Here is a 21,651-nt window from a genome sequence, read left to right on the forward strand (position 1 = left end):
AGAGAGAGAGGTGAGGAGGGAGAGTGAGGGGAGAGGGGAAGAGAGATTTTTAAAGAGAGGGGGTGACACAAGGGAGGTGAAGGTGAAGAATGTGAGAGCAAATGCCTGTGAGGTGAGAGGTCATTCATTCTCTCTCTCTCTCTCTCTCTCTCTCGCTCTCCCCCCGACAGATATCAACACATATAATCCATTTTCTGAATGAGGGGATGCCGGAGAGAGAGAGAGAGAGAGAGAGAGAGAGAGAGAGACAGACAGAGAGAGAAATGGAAAGAGGGAGGGAAGGGTTGGGAAGATAATGGAGAATGAAAAAAAAAAAAAGGGGGGGGAGGAAAAGGGCGAGAAAAGCAGTGGGGAGGATGGGAGAAAAATGGGGAGAAAGGGACACAATGAGGAATGAGGGAGGAGGAAGAGAAGGAACAGGGAGATGGATGAAGAGTATTAAGAGAGAGAGAGAGAGAGAAAGAGGCACTGGGAGAGAGGGTGGGAGAAAGACAGGAAGAGAAGAGATATATGATTAGGGGAAAGGGGACGGGGAGGCAAAAAGGGGGGGAATGGGATGGGGAGGGAAAGGGAAGGGGAGGGAAAGGGAAGGGGAGGGATAGGGAAAGGGTGGAGGAGGAAATGAGAGGGGACGGTAGGGGAAGTGACAAGGAAGAAGGGAAGGGGTATGGGAGAAGGAAGGGGAAGGGAGAAGGAAAGGGAAGGGAGAAAGAAAGGGAAGGGAGAAGTGGGAAGGGAAGGGAGAAGTGGGAAGGGAAGGGAGAAGTGGGAAGGGAAGGGAGAAGTGGGAAGGGAAGGGAGAAGTGGGAAGGGAAGGGAGAAGTGGGAGGCGAAGGGAGATGTGGGAGGGGAAGGGAGAAGGGAGGGGAAGGGAGAAATGAGAGGGGAAGGGGGGAGGTCAGCTGCCCGTCCTGCTCCCTAAGAATCAATACAGCTGACCCGCCACGCTCTCTCTCTCTCTCTCCCTCGATCCCTCTCCCTATCTCCCTTAATCTCTCCCTTCCACCCTCCAATTATACGTCCCTCCCTCTCTGCCTCCCTCACCACACCCTTCCTATCTATTATCTCCCTTCATCTCAACCTCCCTCTCTCGTCCTCTCTCCCTACCTCCCTTAATCTCTCCCTCGCTTCCCCTTTCTCTTTTTCCCCCTCCCAAAAAATCTCCCTCATTATTTCCCCCTGCACACCCTTGCGATTTCTCTCTCTCTCTCTCTCTCTCTCTCTCTCTCTCTCCCCCTCCATCTCTCTACTTCCCTGTTTCCTGGTAAAAAAAAAAGAAGCAGAGATGGAAATAAGATACAGCGATAGACTGAAACCTGATAGATACATGCAATAAAGGAGAACGACAAATTAAACGCTAAATAAATACAAAACAAAAAAGAACTCAACGATGATAAATGAAAAAGGCGAAAAAAAAAAAACTCCAACACTGACAGGTAAATAGAAGTGAACGATATATTAAACCCTGATAGATAGAAGATAAATAGATAAAAGGTAAATATGGAAAGGAGTGATAGATTAAACGCTAATAGATAAATATAAAGATGGAATGCTTTAATAAATGTCTTTATTAAGGAAATACGGAGATGCGAGAATGACAGATTGAACGATAACAAAAATAATAATAATGTTAGAAATAATAATAATAATAATAATAACAATAATAATAATTATAATAATAATAATAATAATAATGGACATAATAAACACCGGCGGATAATTGGATAAGGAGATAAAAGAATGATAACAAGCACAACGATAGATAAAGGAATTAAAGTGACACCCTGACGCCGATAGATAAACGCTATTTTTATACAAGAAGTTAATACTACGAGAGAGAGAGAGAGAGAGAGAGAGAGAGAGAGAGAGAGAGAGAGAGAGAGAGAGAGAGAGACCCTTGACAACACCTGGCCTCGGCGTAAGAAGCAGCAAGGAACTTAAACCCCGCAAATTAACTCACCTCCCACCCACTCTCTTTACTCTCTCACTTGGGGTAGGCAGAGAGAGAGAGAGAGACAGAAAGAGAGACAGAGACATACAGACAATAAAATGACAGACTGGTAGATACATAGCTAGAGGGACACAGACGTAGATACAAAGAGAATTCAGACGTTACAATCCTTTTTCATTTTTGGTATTTTCGTCCTTGATATCTTTACTGGAGAGAGAGAGAGAGAGAGAGAGAGAGAGAGAGAGAGAGAGAGAGAGAGAGAGAGGGGGGGGGAGGGGAAGCTCTTCAACACCATCTGGCCAGGATATAAGAACTGCCCGACTTAACCCTTTTACATTAGATCTCTCTCTCTCACCCATTGTTTGCTTTTGCTCTCCTTTTACGTTTCATTTCTCTTTTCACCTTCTAATTACCATTTTTTTTTTTTTTACTTTCTCCTCTTTCTCTTTATACGGCCTTTTGTTGTCCTTGTTTTTTATTTAACTCGTTTTTGTCTACATCTACCTCTTTCTCCTACTTTGATTTCATTTATATTTTTCTCTTTTGTTTATAGCACCTTTACCTATTTACCATTACTTCTTTCTCCTGTGCGACTTTACCTTGATTTCTTCTACATAATCCAAACTGCTAATTTTTCCTTTCCTCTCTTCTTTACCACCCTTCCTTTTTACTCTGTCTATTTTCATCTCTCCTATTTATATTTTTTACATGTATTTCTGTTTACATTTTTTTACATTTAATTCTCCAACTCACATTTTTTATCTTCTCTCCTGTTTGTGGCTTTAGTTATTAATTATATCATTTTTCTTTTATTTCTGATTTCTGTTCTTGACTTCTCTTATCTCCTGTTTACCTCTGCTCTCCCTTCCTCCCTCCCTCTCTCTCTCTCTCTCGTTTATCCTTCTTTATACATTTTCCTTCGTTATATTGGCACCAAATTTCTTCCTTATTTACTCTTATGCACCTTGATTTGTTACCTTCAAATTGATTATCCTTTGTTTTCGTATTCCACCTGTTTGTTTGTATGTGTATCCGTATTTGTTTGTGTTTGCTTCATCCCGCTTCTGAGTCAGTGCTTATTTATGCTCGCTCAGTCCGTGTGTGCGTGTGCTTGTGTTTAGTTGTTTGTTATTTGATTCCCTCTGTTTACCACCGTGTCTGTTTATCCTCCAATTCTTTTTTAATTTCCTCTTCTCCTTCGCTCATTCCTTCAATTACTCTGCCTTCTACTTTTACCCCCTCCTCCTCTCCTTCCCTTCCTTCCTTCTTTCCCTTAATTAGTTTTTCTTTCTTCAGTCTTTTCTTCTCTACTTTCACTCTGTTCCAACACTGCTTCCTTCCTTCCCTTCTACCTACCTACTTCCCTGCCTGTCTGTCTAACTTCAGAACTACCTATCCTAACTACTTAACTTCTGAACTACCAAACTACCTATCCTAACTACCTAACTTTTGAACTACCAAACTGCCTACCTACCTTCCTTCATTTCTCCCTTATTAATAGCCTTCGTTCCTTCCTTTCTACTTAACTCTTCCTTTCTTCCTACTTTCCTTTATTCCTCCTTTCCTGCTTTCTCTATTCCTTCCAATCCCTACCTTTCAGTCTCCTTATTTACCTACCATCCGATTTTTAATTCCTTCCTTCCGGTTCCCTACCTTCCTTTCTCCCCATTTACCTACCTTTCTGCTTTCCCTTGTCCATCCTTCCTCTACCCTCCTATCTTCTTTCCCTCTTCCCCTTTCCCTTCCTTCCTGCCTTTCTTCCTTCCACCTGCCTTCCTGTCACCCTACTTACCTTTCTTCCTTCCTTCCTACCTTCCTCCCTACCCTCCTACTTTCCTTCCTACCTCATAACTTCGTCTTATCACCTCCACCTTAAGATTCCACCTCACACCTCCCTCCTTCATCGCCGATATCTTTTCCTCCATCCTCCTCCTCCTCTTCCTCTTCTCCTCCCTTCATCTGTTTTTTCTTCTTCCTTCTCTTCCAAACATCTTTTTTCCCTCAACATTACTCTTTTTCCTTTCATATATTTTTAGTTATCGTCCTTATTTCTTCTCCTCCTCCTTCCTCCTTTTTCTCAACCATTTTCAGTCATCATTACTCTCTTTTAGTCCTACTACTCACTTCTCGTTATCTCTTTCTCCCCCTTTTTACAGCTTAGGTCTCTTCTCCCATCCATCTTTTTTCCTCTACATTACCTTTTACTTTCTCCTCCCCCCCCCTCTCTCTCTTACTTATCGGAATTGTTCTTGTCGCTCCCTCACACTCCACTCTTCCTTTTTCTTTTGAATTTCTCCATCATTCCTTTCCACCTCTTCCTTTTCTCCTTCGTTTACCTTATATTTGTACAATTTCCTCTCTTATCCTCCTCCTCTTCTCCCTTCCTTTCTTCCTCCTCCTCCTCCTCCTCCTCCTCGCCTCTCACCGGGTCATTCAAGTGCAAAGATAAGAGGAAGAGAGATGAAAGGAAGAGAAACAGAGATAAGATGAGGGAGATAGAGGAGAGAGAGAGAGAGAGAGAGAGAGAGAGAGAGAGAGAGAGAGAGAGAGAGAGACGGGAGAAAATCAGTAATACAAACATATCGGCCGAAACACACACACACACACACACACACACACACACACACACACACACACACACACACACACACACACACACACACACACACAGAGCAAAAACCCCATCCTCCATTATACCCCCGACATGAAACAACACCACAGTCAATTAACCCAATACAGTTCCTGTTTTTTCCTTTTTTTTTTTTTTTACCCATATATATTTTTTTTTCCCTACCACGGCTACCTTGGTCCAGTTTCAGAGTCGGCGTCCCTCCTAGATGTCGTAACAGGCAGGTGTAGTATTATCAGGAAGTGGTAGCTCAGGTGGTTGCAACAGTGTGGTGATGGTGGTGGTGGTTGTGGTGGTGGTAGGTTTGGTAACAGCGTGGGTATGTGTAATGGTTGGAGGGATGGGTGGATATTGGTAGTTGTGGTAATAGTGGTAGACGATCTTTGCTGGGGGATGTGGTGGATAGCTGACGTGGTAGTTTGGCTTGAACGGTGGTTGGTAGGAGTAGTGGCGTGGTAGACGTGTTGCTTGTTATGTAGGATGTACGGGATGGGATGGATGTGTAGTAGTTGACAGGTGCATAAATTAAACGTGATAGTTGAAAAATGATCGTTACGAATAATGTGGTACTTTTAATGGTTGGTACAATCTGGTGGTACAGGAACATAAATATCCAAAATCTGGTTACCCTGGATCTCTTAACACGCCTTGTGGTATCTCCGCCTAGGGATGGTTGACATGCCTTGCTGTGTGGTGCATCTCCTAATAATTTTGAAACAGTATATACACATCGTCTTTAACGTATTTACACCAGAAATTCCGGAGTTTTTAAGTGTATACACCCCCAGAGAATTGTTGACATGTTCCGTTCGTTGTATTACGGAAAACTTCTATCCACATATCGAAGTTTACTGAAGGACCCGACATGGACCATCTTTCATAACTGCTGCATATTTTCAACCAAATTTCAGTGTTTGAGTATATTCTTTCATTTCAAACAGTTCAAGGCACAATCAAGTCCAACCCCACCCTTTCTAGAATTCGATTAGTACTTCTGCTTTTTTTTTTTTACGCACATAGAGAAGAACGAAAGGCATACCCTGTCTATAAAAAAAAAAAAAAAGGAATAAAAGAATGTCAAAATCAAGATCCTTTACTTTCAATATACCTAGAGACTTAGCGTTGAACAATCTGGAGATAACAGACAGTATACGCTGAAACAAAACCGGGAGGCCCAACACAAATCGGACACATTCAAGCCTCCTGGAAGTAGTTAGGGTGCTAGTGAAAACATGGAGCAATAACAGAGTGGTCCGGGCACTAGGGGAGAATGTAGCAACAAGACAGTGGTTCAGGTAGTGTACGTAGTAGTAATGGTAGAAGTAGTAGTAGTGGTTAGTAGGCGTGGCAGTTGCGAAAGAAGTGGTGGTCATAAGGAAGGAAATGGGAGTACTGGTGGAGGTTATTGCAAAAGTGGCTGATCAATGAGGTGATAAAGCAAAGGTGTGGTACTTGCAACATACTGACCTCAACATGGAAAAGTTTAGTACGCTTGGCGGGGATTTAAAAAAAATGGGAAAGGTGCTTAACAAAAAAGTGAGACAAAAAGTAGACGTAACTTTTCCAAAACTTTTAAAGGTTATGACTAAGGTCGAGGTGGTTGTTATGGTAGGGGTGATGACATATTAGGTGAGGTGGGTGTGGTAGTGGTGGAGATGGTACAAGAGATCATAATATGTATGTGATGTTAGTCACGGATGTTGTAGGGACGGTGGTATTAGTTGTAACAGAGGTTGTGATTAATGTTAGGCACAAGACGTATGGCAGCAGTTAAGAAAGAATGTGATAGATAAATTAGGATGGTGGTATTAGTTATAAGTGAGACTTTGTTAAGAGAGGTGGGTATAACATTAAACTGAAGTGGATGATGAAAGATTGAAAAAACTCTGGTAGGGACAGTGGGGGGTTTGTAAATGGAACAGAAAAAACAAAGAGGTATGAACGGTGATAACAGTTCCAGCAGGGGTGTGTAATTGGTAGTTAATGTGGCAGAAAGAGATAACGACCCGTGTGTGTAGTTGGGAGGCATGTCTGTGTACGTAGGAATGGTTGTTAAGAGTTATTACCGGGACTGTTGTGGAGGTACAGCAGAGAACTTCGACATAATGGAATACGATGGAGTGTAGAGAGAGTACTTGTAAACACAGACTGTCTATGTATGGCCGCGAATTAAACAAGGTACAGAGGGAGATGATAATTATAGTAAGTTGTTAAAATATGCCTTATAACTGTCAAAACTGATTGGATGTGCAGCTGAAAGTATTTGATTGGTCAGGCATAAAACTGGGTAAAGAGAGAGATGACTGAGTAGAAGCAAGTGAAAATCGGCATTAATTATCGTAGAAAAAAACAAATACCACTAAATAGCCTTGAGGTGGTTGGAATGCAAAAAAAAAAAAATATATATAGTATTAGTATTAGTAGTAGCAGTAGTAACAGAGTCAGTATTTGTACACAGAAACATAAAACGGTAGTACCTAGGGTGATGATAGCTGTGGTAGGAGGATATAATTGGGTCAGATGGTCGTAGAAAAGGTTAACAGCGCCATCATCGTTGTAGCGGTGATGATGAGGGTGATAAAGGGGGTAATGGACGCTCTTATTAAACCTTACCATTTAATATTACTCCCCTGAGGTATAAAGAATGGGGGGAGTATTTAAAGTTCTGAACCATAAGGGGGGAAGGGGGTGCTGGTGAGATGCGTAAACATGGGGTGAGAGGAGATGGATGCATGGATGAAATGAAAATGAGATGAGATGATGATGAACAGATAGATAAGAGATACTATACACAGATAGGTAAGAGATACATAGTGTGATAGATAAGAGAAACACAGATACAGATGAACGATAGGTAGATAGATACTGAGAGAGAGAGAGAGAGAGAGAGAGGGGGGGGAAGCAGACAATGGGGAGTGAGAGAGAGGACCGATTCAAAGAGCCCTGCACATCTCACCACCCCCCTTCGCGCTCTCTCTCTCTCTCTCTCTAACTTTGAGGAAACTCCAGACAGAAGTAGGAGTGACGGCGGTAAATGATGGCGGTGCCTGTGAATAGCGCTGGTAGTTGTAGTTGGCGTGAATTGTGGTGGATGCTGGTAGTTGTGGTTGGCGTGAATTGTGGTGGATGCTGGTAGTTGTGGTTGGCGTGAATTGTGGTGGATGCTGGTAGTTGTGGTGGTGACTGGGTATTGTGGTAGTTGTGGCTGTGGTAGTGGTTTTGATGGTGATTGTGAATAGTGGTGCCCGGTGGAATGGTGGTGATAGGTGAGATTGTGGTAGTGAATAATAGTAGCTGTTGTCGTGGTGGTGAACAGTGGTAGCTGTGGTTGAGGCGGCAGTATCGATGTTGGTTATGGTAATTGTAAAGCATGGTATATGTGGTTGTCTTAAATAATGATGGTGGTGGTGGTGGTGGTGGTGGTGGTGGTAGTTGTGGTGGTGGTGGTGGTGGTGGTGGTACTTTTCAGGGTGGTTATAAATGGGGTATTTTGTGGCTGCTGTGAATGATTATAATTGGTACGCGTGGTAGTTATGGTTGAAGCAATGACAGTGTTTATGGTTATGGCAGCAGCAGTTATTACAATGGTAGTCAGGGTGGCTCTGGAAGCACTACCATGGATGACAGAACTTTGTAAATAATAAGACATGAATAATTTTAGTTGAGGGTAAAGACAATTGTGGTACTGGTGGAAGTGGCGGTGGTAGTTGTGGTTATGGGAGCAGAAGTAGTAGTAGTTTCTGTTGCAGCAGTGTTAATTATGGCAGGGGTAATGGTGCATGGTAGTTATGGTGGCAATAATGGTGGCACTGTATCTACATTGTGCTGGCTATAGTGACTGTGGGTGATGTAGTCGAGGTAAATTTGTACCCCTGGGGAAGTGAAACAAATCTCTCTCTCTCTCTCTCTCTCTCTCTCTCTCTCTCTCTCTCTCTCACACACACCCACACACCCACACACATTTCCCAGGCTCGTTTAATGACCCCAAATATTCACACAACACAATATCCACAATTAAAGCCATTACATTCCAATATTAATTCAATAACGCTACATAACTAGGCCGCTCCTGACAATATGGCGTCACAAAAAAAAATAAAAAAACATGAAAAACTATAATTTTTCACCCTGACCACACCCCTCACTCCTTTAAAGTAAATAAAATAAATGAAATATATATATATAACGTAAAAAGATCATAATCGTTATCCCTAGGTTCGATGTTAACAAAATATAAATAAATAAATAAAGAAAGAAGGACAGAGAGAAAAAACTTCCCCTCCCCACACATTCCTCCCCAATCTCCCCTTTTCACGCTACATGGACACAAATAATAACACGAAATACAATGGCTAAAATTATTCACAAGTCTGAGGATATTTGATAAAAGCAATGTTTCCCCTAATGCTTCAACGTGAGCAACAAAGACAGAAAAAGAAAAAGAAAAAGAAGAAAAAGAAAAAAGAAAGAAAAGACGAAAGAACGAAAGAAAGAGGTTATATTAACTGAGAGAGAGAGAGAGAGAGAGAGAGAGAGAGAGAGAGAGAGAGAGAGAGAGAGAGAAAGGAAAATGATGTCCGGGTAGTGACACGGGGCATGTAATACAGTAGTTCAGAATTTTCCGTCTCGTGTCCATAAGCTCAGAGAACAAAGTTTTAGGTTAGCTTCTTAGACTTAGCTTTAACTATGGAACACACACACACACACACACACACACACACACACACACACACACACACACACACACACACACACACTGCTTGAGAGAAGTTCCTCAGAGCGCCCTAAGTTGTTGGAGATGCAGATGCTAAACAAACTAGCTTACTTAATCTGATCCCAAACCTACCTTCCTTCCCTCCTTTCCATTCTGAAGTCTTTCCCATCCTATCGTTCCTCTCACACCTTAAATTCCAACCAATCCCTATCCTTCCCTTCCTTAATTCCACCCTAGCCGGTATTTCCCCTTCCTGCTCCTCTCTCTCTCTCTCTCTCTCTCTCTCTCTCTCTCTCTCTCTGTTCAATTTGTCAGGGGCGGATTTTAGGCCCAACAATCCGCTTGACCTCACGGTGTGTGTGTGTGTGTGTGTGTGTGTGTGTGTGTGTGTGTGTGTGTGTGTGTGTGTTTAATTTTGCTTTGCTTTCAACTTTACTGTGTGTGTGTGTGTGTGTGTGTGTGTGTGTGTGTGTGTGTGTGTGTGTGTGTGTGTGTGTGTGTGTGTGTGTGTGTGTGTGTGTGTGTGTGTGTGTGTGTGTGTGTGTGTGTGTGTGTGTGTTTTATTAATTTTGCTTTGCTTTAAACTTTACTTTTCAAATTTTTCAATACATCTATTTATCTATCTATTTATTTTCCTCCTGTATTTAAACTTTTGTAACTGGAGATAAATGTCAACTAACATTATGGATGAAACGCACAGAAAGGACCCCCCCCCTCTCTCATTACCACAGGACACACAGCGCCATCAGCCTCACCCCATAAAATATGCAACAACATGGGCCTATTTATGCATCACTGTCCGGCCTTTTACACGGGATATATTGTTGCTGCCCTGACTAGCCTGGACAAGAGGTATTATATATGCATTCCACGAGTTATTTCATTCCCCGACCCTGTATCCCCCTGTCCACATCATCCCCCGTCCACCTCGTCCCTCCGTCCACCTCGTTCCCTCGTCAACCTCACCCCACCTCTGTCACCAGCGCGATTATCAGCGCTATCAACTTAGCAGGTTATGATGCGCTCACCACCCTTCCCTGTTACAGCATCAATATAATACACAATTCACACCAAATCCACACTCCTCACCCTGAATTGCATCTCCCCACACCACAACACACTCACCTCATGTACCACACTTCCACATCAGATTACCCTTCATCATAATCTCAACAAAAGATCTCTAGGAGCGCCCGGCTGAAGTGACCAGTTTTAGGAGGTCCACGGGGTTCAAGTCCATATGGAAACCGGGGATGCAACCACCACCACCACCACCACCACTACACCTACCACAATAAATACCATCATACCAATAAATGCCTCCACAGCACTCAATACGATTCCTGCCACAGTAATCACCACAACTATCATAACAACAATAACTCACTTCAGCTAATCCAACCCTCACTCCCATACGTGACACTACTATCGCATACCTTAACACTACCTACCATCACCAACACAACCTTCAACACCACAAGAGAACACATAATACCATCACATTCTCACACGCAGCATCACCATCATCACACCAAACACTATCACAACCCAAACTACCACAATAAACCACCGTAAGTAAAACCGCCGCCGCCACCACCACCACGACCACCACAACCACAACTAAAGACATTATCTACGTTACCACCAACAATATTCAGATATCATCCCCCGACAGGAACTATCAATATGCAACTACCAACACAAGACCCAGCACATTACTACAACTACCACTATCTTCAACTGCTCTTCTCACAATCAAAACTATGCAACTAAATCACACACACACACACACACACACACACACACACACACACACACACACACACACACACACACAAAACACACACACACACACACACACACACACACACACACACACACACACACACACACACACGTAAAATATTCATAAAGGCAAAGAAATGTACAATAAACCAGGGCAGTAAAACAACACAGGATATTACGGCATGACTATGTCCCATAAGAACACAATTAGGTGAAAATCTCTCTCTCTCTCTCTCTCTCTCTCTCTCTCTCTCTCTCTCATTCATCACTGTCCTCAGCTCACCTTTTTTCTTCTTCCTCCTCTATCTTCCTAAGAGGAACATTATCTTTTTCATATCTAATATCCCAGTACCCTGTGAGCATCTCTCTCTCTCTCTCTCTCTCTCTCTCTCTCTCTCTCTCTCTCTCTCTCCATAGCAAGGACCACCCCGCTGCACCAAGGAAACCAGTGTACCTATTTATTTCCATTGCCTTAAGTATCTCTCAACGCTAATGTAATTGCCAATGTACCTCTCTATCTATCTCTATACCTGTCTCTGCCACGCCCGTCTCAACTCTCTCTCTCTCTCTCACTGGTTTATCACACCTTCCTTAATCCTCACACACTCCCTCCCTCCATCCACTCTTTCTTCATTTACTTCCTCCCATCACTTGTGTCCATTCTTCTTCATTTACCTCCTCTTCGTTCTCCTCCTCCTCCCCCCCTCTTCCTCCTTTCTCTCTTTCCCTTCATTTTTTTCCCTTTCTCTCCATTCTTTCTAACCATCTTCCTCTCTACTCACACCCTCTTCCTTCATCCCTCTGTTCTTTTAATAGTTCTTACTACACTTCCATTGAAATTCCTTCAGCTGCCTTCTCCTTCATTCAACATTAATTCCTTCTTCTTTCCTCCTGTCTTTCCCAGTTTTTCCTCCTCCTTCCTCCATCATAATTCTCTCATTTTTTTTCCTTCACTCCGTTTTTCTCTCCCCTCTGACAATTTCATTCCTCTCTGTCCTTCTCTTCCCTTCTACACATTCTCCTTCCATTCTCCTCAACTCTCTCCATCCCCACTACTTATTTCTTGTACCATCTTTCCATCCTTTTCCTTTCCTCTTCTCTCCAGGATATTCCCTCTTCCGTCTCTCTCTCTCTCTCCTACTTCCTGCGTCTATTTCCCTCTTACGCAATCTTTCTTTCATTTATTCCTGATCTTCATATCGCTACTTTCTCTAAGTCTATCTTATTCGTCCTACCTTCCTCCTTTCATTTATTTTCCTCTATGTTCCCTCCTTCCTTTCCTTCTTTAGTTCTTCTTCTTCAACACTCCTTCCACTTCTTTTCTTCTCTCTTACACTCCTTCCCTCCATTACTTCCTACATTCCTTTACTCTTTGCCTCTTACACTCCTTCCTTGTGACGTATCTTCCTTCCTCCTACTCTCTCCTTATCGTTCGTTCCTTCTCATTCTTACAGTCCTCTCTCTCTTCCTTTTTCCCTTCCTCATATAATTTTCCTCTATTCCCTTCCTTCTTTCCTTCTTACACTCTCTCCCACCTATTCCCTTCCTACTCCCCCCTACAGCACTACTTCATTGCCATCTTTCTTTCTACCTTCACTTCCTTCAGCTCCTTCCTTCCTTCGTATATTCTTCCCCATCAATTCCTTCCTTCCTATGTATTTTCCTTCCCTCCTGCCTCTTTCCTTCCTTCGTACATTCTTTTCCTCCAATTCATTCCCTTCTCGAACATTCACTTCCTCCAATTCCTTCCTCCGTACATTCTTTCCCTCGTTCCTTCCTTCCTTCCTTCGTATATTCCTTCCCTCCAATCTTCTTCCGTCGTACACACTTCCTCCCCTATCTTTTCTTCTTCTTTACTCGTTCGTTACTCCACTTCTTCCTCTTTCTTTCTGCCTCTCCTCTTCCAACACTACCATTTTCCTTAACTTTTCCTTTTTCCCCTCCATTTTCCCTCCCCTCCTCTTGCCACACCCTTCTCCTCCTCTTTACTATTCCCTTATTCCCTCCTAACGCTTTCTCTTCTATCCACCTTCTCCCATTCACTTTTCCCTCCTCCTCCTCTTTTTCCTCCTGCGCTCTACTCTCTCTTCTCCTCCTCTTTCCTCCTCCTCCCCCCGTCCCAAGGAACATTAAGGGGGAGAGGGAAAAGAAGCAAATATATTGGAACGCATCCAGCCTTTGTGACTTTCCTTATATGTGGAGGAGGAGGAGGAGGAGGAGGAGGAGGAGGAGGAGGAGGAGGAGGGAGAGAGAGAGAGAGAGAGAGAGAGAGAGAGAGAGAGAAATGGGTGAAAAAAAGGAATGACGATGTGGGGAGGCGGAGTGGAACGAAGGCAAGGTTAAGAGCTGGTTCAACAAAAAGTAATGAGAGAGAGAGAGAGAGAGAGAGAGAGAGAGAGAGAGAGAGAGAGAGAGAGAGAGAGAGAGAGAGAGAGAGAGAGAGAGAGAGAGAGAGAGAGAGAGAGAGTTATGAGTAAGGTAATGATGGTGTAAAAAATGGAGATAGGCATAAAGTACAACGCTGATGAGGGAGGAAGTGGGGCATGGCGTCTGGTTACGGAAGAGGGAGAGGGGAAAAAGGAAGGAAGGAAGGAAGAGGATGGAGGGAGAGTGGAGGAGGGAAGGACACTGAATGAGGGAAATGAGAGAAGGACTGAAGAACGAGAAGGATGGGTGAGTGAAGGATGGAGATGAAGGGACGAGAAGGATGGAAGGAGAAGGATGAATGGAGAAGGATGAAGGGAGAAGAGAGGAAGAAGGATGAAGGGAGAAGAATGGAAGGAAAAGAAAGAAGGGAGAAGGATGGAAGAACAAGAAGAAGGAGAGTGAAGAAGGGAAACAGGAACGAGGAAGGAGGGAGAACGATGGATGGAACGAGAAGGATGGCGGGATAGTGAAGGAGGGAGAGGGAGAGAATGATGGACTGAAAAACAATGATAAAGACAACTAAGACGGACGAAGGGAAAAGGGATGGAGGGAGAAACAAAGCTGGTGGGAGAAGGCGGCAGGAGAGAAAAGAAGGATGAAGATGGAGGAAAGATAGAAGGAGAGTGGGAATGAGGAGGATGGAAGGAGGATGGGGAGCAGATAAATGGATGGACAAACGAGGTTGGGATACTGAATTTATGTGCTGGAGGTTAGAAGAGAGGGAGGGAGGGAGAAAGAAGGGAGCACAGATGAAAGAGAGAGAAAAAGGCGAGAGGAGGGAGGAGGTATATTGGAAGAAGTGGGGACGAAAGAGGAAGGAAAGGGAAGAAAAAGAAGAGGGGGAGAAGTAGAGAAAATGAGAAGGAGAAGGAAGAATAAAGGAAGAAGGATAAAGGGAAAACGAGAATACGGAGACAGGAAGGAAGAAGGAAGAGGGGGAAAAGAGAGGGATGGAGGGACGGAAGGAGAGGACGAAGGACGGAGGGAGAGAGGTGAAGGACGCAGGGAGCTGTAAGGCAAGGGGGAGGGGAGGAGAGGGGGGAACTGAGGAAGAGGAGAAGGGAAGGGGAAGAGGGAGAAGAGAAGATGGGGAAGGGGAAATAAAAGAGGATGGAGAAGAAGGAGGGACGGAAAAGAAAGGAGAGAGAGAGAGAGAGAGAGAGAGAATCATAAATAACGCCACAACTGCTAGTGAGTGGAATGGTCGTGAGGAGGGGGAGGGGGAGGAGGAAGGGAAAAAAGTAAATGGGAAGGGAATAGTGGAATGGGGAGAGAGAGAGAGAGAGAGAGAGAGAGAGATGCTGGGAATACCTCATTTTCATTCCTCCCTTTTTCGATCCAGCCCTCTTTAGCAACCCCTCCCCCCTTCTCTCTCTCTCTCTCTCTCTCTCTCACCATAACATTCTTCCTTCCACGATAACACTCTTCATAACATTCATCTCTCTCTCTCTCTCTCTCTCTTTATTCTTTCTTCCACGATAACATTCTTCACCATAACATTCATCTCTCTCTCTCTCTCTCTCTCTCTCTCTCTTTCGCCATAACATTCTTCCTTCCACGATAACATTCTTCATCATAACATTCATCTCTCTCTGTCTTTCCATTCATACACATTTTAATTACTCTCTTTTTCGATCCAGCTCTCTTTATCAACTTCCTCTCTTCTGCCATTTCCCTCAGAACCCTTTCACCCCTCTCTTTTAATTTTCTCTCCCCTCCTTTTCCCTCCATTTATTCCTCTCCTCTCCCTTCTTCTTCTCCATTATCTCTTTTCTTCCCCTTCCCTTCTCTCCCTCCATTCATTTCTCTCCTTCCATCTAATCTTCTTCCTTTCCTCCACTTTTATCCTACCCTCTTTCCTTCCATTTTTCCACCCAATTACATCCTCTTCTCCATCACTTTTTCCACGACATGATCTTCCCAAGCAAAATAAAATTACCAGGAGTTAACAGGATTACGTCACCTTAATCAAGGGTTTAACTATTTTAATCCAGTGGTGTTTATTTTAGAGTTATTCTTACTATCACCACGCCATTATAAAATTTAGGGAGACATCTTCTAAGGGGGGGGGTCGATGAAGTGCTCTGTCTAACCTCTCTAGTACAAAAACGTCCCTCGAAGTTGAAGAAAATCGTCTGGGGATGAGACAGAATAAAGTATGAAGTTTGCAACATATGAACGTGGGACAGTATCAATGTGTAGCGCATTAGGGACACGTGACAACCTTTGCTGTAATCACATGTATGTTCGTGGCACTGACATGCATGAACGGAGGTTGTCAAACATTACTGGAAATGACCAAGTAACAGTGATGGTTGAACGCTGGAAATTGTAGCTAGACCTCTACTTCACAGACACTGTCCCAGGTTCCCATCTGGCCAACTGTACGTCATCGGAGTTAGTGACAGAAATCAGTGTAATATTCAAGAGTCTCCCCTTAAGCTGAATACAACCGTCTGGAGATAAGAAAAAAAAATACTGTAAAAAAAAAAAAAAAAAAAAATCATCTTACTGTAAGACTTTATTCTTTCTCTTCCTTCTCCTTTTATTTTCTTCCCTCTCACTCTTACTTCTCTCGATACATCTCACGTTTCTCACTTCAACTTTTTTTCCCTCTCTTTTTCTCTGCTCTCCTTCCCTCTCACTTCAACTTCATCTTTTCTCTTTCTCTTTTTCTCTGCTCACCTTCCCTCTCTCTTCTCCTTTCTTCTCCCTTCTCTCCTTCCCTCTCGTTACTCTCCCTCGCTCCTTCTCTTCTTTCTCCCCACAAAAATTTGCACCCCTCTCTTAATCATCTCCCTCCCCTCGCATGTCATCCTCTCCCTCTTTCCATAATTCTCTCTCTCTCTCTCTCTCTCTCTCTCACCTACGTACCAACCAATCCATGTCAACCTATTTATCCTTTGCATCGTAACTTTTTTCCATACCACAGTTTTCCCCTTCCCTTACCACTCACATTCTCTCTCTATCTCTCTCTCTCGTCATATCCCCTCCCATTCTCACCTCTCACGAGTCCTTGGCCCTTATGCATTACATTCAGCACCTCCATCATCTACACTTTCCCTCCTTACCTCATCAGCTTCTCTCCCTCCCTCCCTCCCTCCCTACGTACCTCTCCTCCCTTTTCTCTTCTCTCCTCCTTGCCTTGCCTGTCCTGAGTGTCTGTCAGTCTGTCTGTCTATCGCGTTCACTTTTTTTTCTTTTTCTTCTTTCCTCTCTGCTTCCTTTATTTTTTCCTCTCACCTCTGTCTCATTCCATTCCTCTTTGCCCCTCCCTCTATATCTCTTCATCCCTCGTTAGCTTTCCCCCCAGCCCCTTCCCCCCATCTCTCTCCCTCGCTTCCTCTCACTCGTCAGCAATTCCTGACTTCACTTCCTGTCCCCCCTCCTTCCCCCTTTCCCCCTCCTTTTAGCCTTCCTCCCTGCCCCCCTCTCTTCCTTTCCTCTCCTCTGTATCTTGAGCTCTCCTCTTCTTCAGCCTCCCTCTCTCTCACTTGTCTGAAATTCCTGCCGCCTCCTCTCACTCTCTCTCTCTCTCTCTCTCTCTCTCTCTCTACCATCGCCTGAAATTCCTGCATATTCTCTCTCTCTCTCTCTCTCTCTCTCTCAAACACACACACACACACACCACCGCCTGAAATTCCTACCCTAACTCTCCTTCGAACTCTCTCTCTCTCTCTCTCCAAACTCCATCTCATCTGCACATGAAAGGGCGTGTGAGGGAGTATGAGGCACGTGCCCACGCATGTTATGAGGACAGTCCCCGTTTCACTTCATTCGCACATATCCTCTTTCACTCACTCGCTCACTCACACATATACTTATTTACTCATTCTCTCTCTCACTCACACACATCCACATTCATTCACTATCTCACTCATACATATCCTCAGTCAATCACTCTCACACACACTCAATCACAAAATCCTCACTCACTCACACATCCTTATATCATTCATTTCCAAACTCAGCGCTATCTTGACTCACTCAGTCACATATTTTCACTCACTCACTCACACATCCTCACTCACCCATTTCCAAACCAGCTACATCCTGACTCATTCACTCACCCACACACATCATCAGTATCTCACTCCACATTCATCAACCCCTCACTAATCCCACAAGGAATCATTTTCACTACTCATCGTCGTTCTCAATCTCACTCTTACCCACACACACACACACACACACACACACACACACACACACACACACACATATATATATATATATATATATATATATATATATATATATATATATATATATCAGCACTCAAACAAGAACTCATTTCCATTTTTCTCATCATACAACTCATCCTCACTCACTTCTAAGAAAATACATTAAACATTTCTAAAAGGATTCATTACCACTGTTCACACCTACATACGCATGATAATCACTCACTGGAATCTTAATCCTGACGCACTGACACAAGGACTCATTCTCACTACTCATCTTTCAAGTAGTCATGTTCTCTTATTACATCCTTGTACGTACACATCCACGTATCATCGCTACTCACATCTCGGTAACCATGAAAAAAAAAAAAAAAAAAAAAAATCTTCCTTGGGTGATCCGACTTTTAAACACACACACACACACACACACACACACACACAAAGAAAAATACAGTTTTAAGATACACGTCAATTCACAAGGCCGTCTTCCACTGTATGATAAATGATGATGATAATTTTACCATCTCCTAATGATTCCGCCCCCCCCCCACCTTTTTTTTTTTTTTAGGAAAGATATCACTTTCAAGGACAAACTTCTGAGATGACTTAACTCCTTCACTTATAGACATTATTCTTTGCATCTCCAGACGAGTTTAATCAGCTTAGGAGGGATTCTTAGAACTGGGGTGAAAAGTTATAATATTTTCACTAACCTCATTACTTCTAAATATCCTCCCTGAGTGTAATAAAATCATCCTGTGCCTGAGAGAACAAACCATAATAAGACGTCATCGCATTGAAGGTGTGAATATCCAGACCGGAAGCAAGGACGGGTTGAAGGTTGTGTGAACTACTGGAGAGGGTGAGGGGAGGGGGGATGAGGGAAGGAGAGAGGAGAGAAGGGGGGGAGGGGGTGGAGAGATGTGGAGGAGAGGAGAAAGAAGACGAGAAGTAGAGATGAGAGGGGAGGAGGGATGAAAGAAGTGGGTGAGGAGGGATAAGAGAAGGGGGAAGGCATGGGAGAAGGGGGGGAGGCATGAGAGAAGGGGGGGGAGGAGGCATGAGAGAAGGGAGGGAGAAGGCATGAGAGAAGGGCGGGTTCAGGGATGGGAGAAGGAATGGATGGGGGATGGGGGGCGGGGGGATGAGAGAAATGAGGAGACATAAGAAAAAAGGGGAAGGAGGAATGAGAGAAGGAGAGGAAGGAGGAAGAGAGGAGGGGGAGAGAGGGTAAGAAGGAACGAAAGGAGGGGGAGGGAAGTGATGTGGAGGGAGGGGAATGTGTGTGAAGCGAGCGGGTGACTCTCCTTTACAACCATGCGAGGCAATGTCACCCTGATTGGATCGTCCTTCCACCTTCTCTGCCACTCCACCCACCTCTTCATCCTCCCCTCAACAACCAGCCTCTCTTTGATCCCTCCCTTAGCTACCACAAGCTTGAAATTTTCAAGACCTTGTAGAAGACTTGAGAATTTTGCACAAGCAGCACAATGTCGAAGAAAAATGGATGACACGGGATATCACAGTAAGGCAATCTTCTAATATTTTTACCCGTTTATATCTACTTACCTACCTATCTATCTATCTATCTATCTATGAGGCGGATTAATTCAGCATCCCCATACAAAACCTACACCCCAGCACGAGAGCAACAGAGGAACACAGTGAATTATACATTCTGCTCACGCTCTACCTTCTCTCCCTGGCTGGCAGCATGTCCTAGCCAGAGCGTTACATGGAGGAGCTGTTGCTGTTAGTTCCAAGCTTTCCCAGAATACATATGCAACAGTGTTCCTCGTGCACTCTAACCAAAACTTCTAACTGCCTCAACTGCCCCTTAACAACACAAAAGGTCATGGTTCTACGTGATACCCTGGCCATACAACTTCTCTCCACGCAGGGGTGGGAGAGGCGGTAAAAACTGTCTGGTAAATGTATAATCAAATGCTATAGTCTGTTCCCCCTCTCCTGCTTCTCTCAATGCTGGGGTCAGAGGCCCCCATTCTCGTCAGCTACGGAGGCTCCCTAACACCTCTTCCTAAGCGGTTTATTTTGCTAATTATACGTTATTATCGTCTTTTATGTAACTTAAGTCACTCTATGTCGCCATAATCTGCACAAGTAAGGTACAAAATTACCCAGCCAGATCCATTAAGTAAATCGCAGAGGATAAGGTGCTAGGGAGCCTCCTTATGCAATTACAATAGGGGCCCTAAAGGCTTGAATGACACCTGGTGGAGAAAGGTGGCTAATTTTCACCCGCAGATGAATGCAAATACGCACCTCACTTCACTACCTCATATTCAAGTGTTATTGAAGCCAACGATGAGAGAGAGAGAGAGAGAGAGAGAGAGAGAGAGAGAGAGAGAGACAGACAGACAGACAGACAGACAGACAGAGACAGACAGACACACAGACAGACAGGAGAGGCGGACGAATTTCTGTATTTGATTGTCCATGTCAGTAAAAAGGTAGATGAAAGTTGAGAATAAGTCTTTCATGTGTAAAAAGGATTCATTATCGAGGAAGTCCATCAAAAGTAACCAAAAAGAATTAAAAATACAGCAACAACAACTAAAGGCTGGTTATGAAGACTGTCAATATGATTATGCAAAACATGACTAGTGTATGACGTCAAACGAGGAAGGTCATCATGCCCACTTCTTTCTTTAAAAAAGATTTCCTCGTGTAAGTGAATATGAAAGCAGAATAAAGTCTTGATGAAACGAATAACACACAAAGGCACACACACGAAGGCAAAACACACACACACACACATACACACACACACACACACACACACACACACACACACACACACACACACACACACACACATCACATCACATCGCATCTGGTGGCCACCATTTCATCCAATCATCAGTTCCCGCTGTCAACGCCCATTAAAGCACAGCCGTATTGCACAGGACAGCGAATTTCAAGCACACCACAATAACCACCACCACCACCACCACCACCACCACCACAACCACCATCATAACGTCATTTCCCCACAACACCAACACTATACTAAACGCCGTACATTCTAAACCACACACCATACGCACCACAACACTCACAACCCCCATCCCTACATACAACAATACACTCTACCTCATAACCAACTTCCCTACAGCACACTCAAACCTACAACCAACGCATCATGCAATCCCCACAACTCATAACCCCTGCCAACTCTTTAAACATAACTCACAACCTCAATGCCCTAAAAATATAAATCACAACCCCTTGTCTTCTTACTCCCCTACCCCTCCAACCTAATACTTACAACCCCCCTCTAAACACAAAACTCACAACCCCACATTCTAAAAATATTTCACAACCCCCACGCTCAACAAATACAACTCACAACCCCCCTCTTACCCCCCTTGCCCCTTCAACCCCCTCCTGACCTCCTTCCACCCCTTATTGTCCACTGAGAAGAGATTTGTTATTTCTAGCTGAACACTCTGTAGTAGTGATGGAAGGAGCACAAAGGACAGTAGAAATACAAGCTGGAACAATGGGGAGGAGAGAGGGGGAGGAAGTGGGAAGGAAATGAGGAAGGACACGAGGGGATAGAAGGATTTAGATAGATAGATAGACAGACTGACATAATTATACTGTATATAACTATAACACCGTAGATGGTCGGGGGAGAGAGAGAGAGGAGAGAGAGAGAGAGAGAGAGGGGGGGGGAAGAAAGCGTCAAAACAGGAAGAAGTCAGTTAAGTATTTTCATCAACCATTAAGTAGATCACCCTTGATAAATGCTGCTCTCTCTCTCTCTCTCTCTCTCTCTCTTCTTACCTCGACTCCCTCTCGTTTTCATTCATCTTGCTCCCTCACCTCCCCCCATCCTCTTTCTATCTGTCTACGAATATCTATCAATCCCTCCTTTCCCTTCCTGCTAAGTACCTCGTCCTCTCTCCTACCCCGTCACTTCATACGTAATAGCAAT

At 43.9% G+C, this 21,651-nt stretch overlaps 1 protein-coding gene across 3 annotated transcripts in view; it reads right to left on the reverse strand.

Annotated features, from left to right (window-relative positions):
* LOC145412133 (cyclin-dependent kinase 17-like) overlaps positions 1–21,651 on the reverse strand; it is a 312,580-nt gene that overhangs the window by 151,080 nt on the left and 139,849 nt on the right. The gene's annotated exons all lie outside the window — the stretch shown is intronic.

Source organism: Coenobita brevimanus, chromosome 92, assembly GCF_032717465.1.
Source record: "Coenobita brevimanus isolate Jiangsu-jjx chromosome 92, ASM3271746v2, whole genome shotgun sequence".
NCBI classification, from domain to species: domain Eukaryota; kingdom Metazoa; phylum Arthropoda; class Malacostraca; order Decapoda; family Coenobitidae; genus Coenobita; species Coenobita brevimanus.